Raw genomic sequence first — 3,363 nt, 5'->3', positions numbered from 1 at the left:
CCCCCCCCCCCCCAGTTCCCCATTCCCTCACTGCTGCATATTTATATTCAATTTCCTAACCCTCTGTACTTCTCTCCTGTCCCTTCCCATACCTGACTCTGTTCCCCTTCTCTCCCCCTCTCTCCCTCTACCTCTTGTGATTATTTTGTTCCCCCTTCTAAGTAGGATTGAAGCATCTACACTTTGGTCTTCCTTCTTCTTGAGCTTCTTATGGTCTGTGGGTTATATCAAGCAATCCCACTAAAATCAGGAACAAGACAGGCTGCCTGCTCCCTCCCTATCTATTCAATATAGTACTGGCCAGAGCAATTAGACAACAAAAGGAGGTCAAAGGAATACAAATTGGAAAGGAAGAAGTCAAGATATCACTATTTGCAGATGATATGATAGTATACATAATTGACCCCAAAACCCCACCAGAGAACTCCTACAGCTGATAAACAACTTCAGCAAAGTGACTGGATATAAAATTCATTCTAACAATTCAGTAGCCTTCCTCTACTCAAAGAATAAGTGGGCTGAGAAAGAAATTAGGGAAACGATACCCTTCATAATAGTCACAAATAATATAAAATATTATTAAATAAAATAAAAGACCAAGCAAGTGAAAGATTTATATGACAAGAACTTCAGGTCTCTGAGGAAAGAAATTGAATAAGACCTCAGAAGATGGCGAGTATTCTGTTAGCAGCCTTCAGATGAAGATGTAGAACTCTCAGCTCCTCCTGTACCATGCCTTCCTGGATGCTCCTATGTTCCCACCTTGACTGAACCTCTGAACCTGAGGAGAGACTTCAGCATGCAAAACCTTCATCTGTCCGGCTTGCACCTCATCTGTCCGGCTTGCACCTCATCTGTCCGGCTTGCACCTCATCTGTCCGGCTTGCACCGTTGTTCTCATTCCCTGCTGCTGGCCTTCAGATGGCTGCACAGATGTCCCATTCACACCAGTACAGTGTCCGTCGCCAGCCAAGCATAAGCGACCAGCAGGTGTGTCTGCCTTATCATATTCTGACCAGATTCAACAACCTCTAACCAGGTGATGCATGACATTGTCATGTTACAGAGGCGGATGCTCCAAACCTTCCGTGATCCAGCAACTTCTCTGAGACAACTTTCTGTGGACTTGATCAAAACATACAAGCATATTAATGAGGTTTACTATGCAAAAAAGAAGCGAAGACAACAACAGGGCCAGGGAGACGATTCCAGTCATAAGAAGGAGCGGAAGTTTTAAAATGATGGTTACGGTGATAACTATGATTATATTGTAAAAAAAAACGGAGAAAAGTGGATGGATCAGTATGAAATTGACTCCTTACTAGGCAAAAGTTCATTTAGACAGGTTGTGAAAGCATATGACAGAGTAGAACAAGAATGGGTCACTATTAAAATCATCAAGAACAAGAGAGTGTTTCTGAATCAAGCCCAGATAGTAGTGCGGCTGCTTGAGCTCATGAACAAACATGACACTGAAATGAAGTACTATATAGTGCATCTGAAATGCCACTTTATGTTTCGAAATCATCTCTGTTTAGTGTTTGAAATACTGTCCTATAATCTCTATGATTTGTTGAGGAACACCAACTTCCAAGGGGTCTCTTTGAACCTAACATGAAAGTTTGCACAACAGATGTGCACAGCATTGCTTTTTCTTGTGACTCCAGAACTTAGTATCATTCACTGTGACTTAAAGCCCGAGAACATCCTTCTGTGTAACCCCAAACAAAGTGCAATCAAGATTGTTGACTTTGGCAGCTCTTGTCAGTTGGGGCAGAGGATATACTAGTATATTCAGAGTCGCTTTTATCGGTCTCCAGAGCTGCTACCTATGTCCTTGCTATCGACGTGTGGTCCCTTGGATGTATCTTGGTTGAAATGCACACATGTGGAAAGCCTCTGTTCGGTGGTGCCAATGAGGTCGATCAGATGAATAAAATAGTGGAAGTGTTTGGCATCCCACCTGCTCATATTCTTGACCAAGCACCGATAGCAAGAAAGTTCTTGAGAAGTTGTCTGATGGCACTTGGAGCTTAAAGAAGACCAAAGATGGAAAGCAGGAGTACAAACCACTAGGAACCTGTAAACTTCATAATATTCTTGGAGTAGAAACTGGAGGACCTGGTGGGCGGCGTGCTGCGGGATCGGGTCATACTGTAGCTGACTACTTGAAGTTCAAAGACCTCATTTTAAGGATGCTTGATTACGACCCCAAAACTCGAATTCAACCTTATTATGCCCTGCAGCAAAGGTTTTTCAAGAAAACAGCTGGTGACAGTACCAACACAAGTAACAACGTGTCTACCAGCCCTGTGATGGAGCAGTCTCAGTCTTCAGGCACCACCTCTGGCACATCCTCCAGCTCAGATGGATCCTCAGTACCAGCAACAGTGGAAGAGCCAGGTCAGATCCCACGAACCAGCACCGACACTGCAGTGGACACTTCCCTGCTGGTATCCAGGCCATGGACTGTGCGACACACAGTCCCCATGTGTGCCAGCAGTTTCCAGATCCTCTGGGCTGGTCAGGCACTGAAGCTCCTACACAAGTCACTGTTGAAACTCATCCTGTTCAAGAAACACCCTTTATGTAGCCCCTCAGCAGAATGTATTGAATCATCACCATGGAAACAGTTCCCATCACCACCACCATGGACAGTAAGCCTTGGGTAATCAGACCAGGCCAAGAGTCTACAATTCTCCAACAAATCCTCTACCCAGGATTCTATGGAGGTTGGCCACAATCACCACTCCATGACATCTCTGTCTTCCTCAACAACTTCTTCCTTGACATCTTCCTCCTCTACTGGTAATCAAGGCAATCGGGCCTATCTGAACCGCCCAGTGGCTGCTAACACCTTGGACTTTGGACAGAATGGAGCTATGGACATTAATTTGACCATCTATTCTAATCCCCGCCAAGAGACTGGCATACTGGATATCCAGCATATCAATTTTCTGTTAATACAGGTTTTGCACATTACATGACTGAAGGACATCTGGCGATGAGGCAAGGGCTGATAGAGAAGAGTCTCCCATGACAGGAGTTTGTGTGCAACAGAGTCCTGTAGCTAGCTCGTGACTACATTGAAACTTGAGTTTGTTTCTTGTGTGTTTTTATAGAAGTGGTGTTTTTTCCCAAAAACAAACGTGCAAAGCTGCTTGAATCAGAAGATTAACACACTGAACTGCTACAAGAGAGCAAAGCTGACTTTCTTTTTTTTTAACTTGAAAAGATTGCAAAGGGACAATGAATTTTTTTTTATTTATTTTTTTTTTATTTTTTTTATTTTTTATTTTTATTTTTATTTTAGATATTTTCTTTATTTACATGCAAATTTCTCCATTCCCAGTTTCCCCTCCA

The 3,363-nt window shown here is 43.2% G+C and overlaps 1 protein-coding gene and 1 pseudogene across 7 annotated transcripts in view; both read left to right on the top strand.

The window, feature by feature from the left end:
• Nucleotides 1-3,363, top strand: part of Dock3 (dedicator of cytokinesis 3) — a 299,780-nt gene that overhangs the window by 83,940 nt on the left and 212,477 nt on the right. The window lies entirely within an intron of this gene.
• On the top strand, nucleotides 698-3,139 carry LOC116072288 (annotated as a pseudogene).

This window comes from Mastomys coucha, unplaced genomic scaffold (assembly GCF_008632895.1).
Source record: "Mastomys coucha isolate ucsf_1 unplaced genomic scaffold, UCSF_Mcou_1 pScaffold23, whole genome shotgun sequence".
Taxonomy (NCBI): domain Eukaryota; kingdom Metazoa; phylum Chordata; class Mammalia; order Rodentia; family Muridae; genus Mastomys; species Mastomys coucha.
This window is presented reverse-complemented; position numbering and strand designations above follow the sequence as displayed.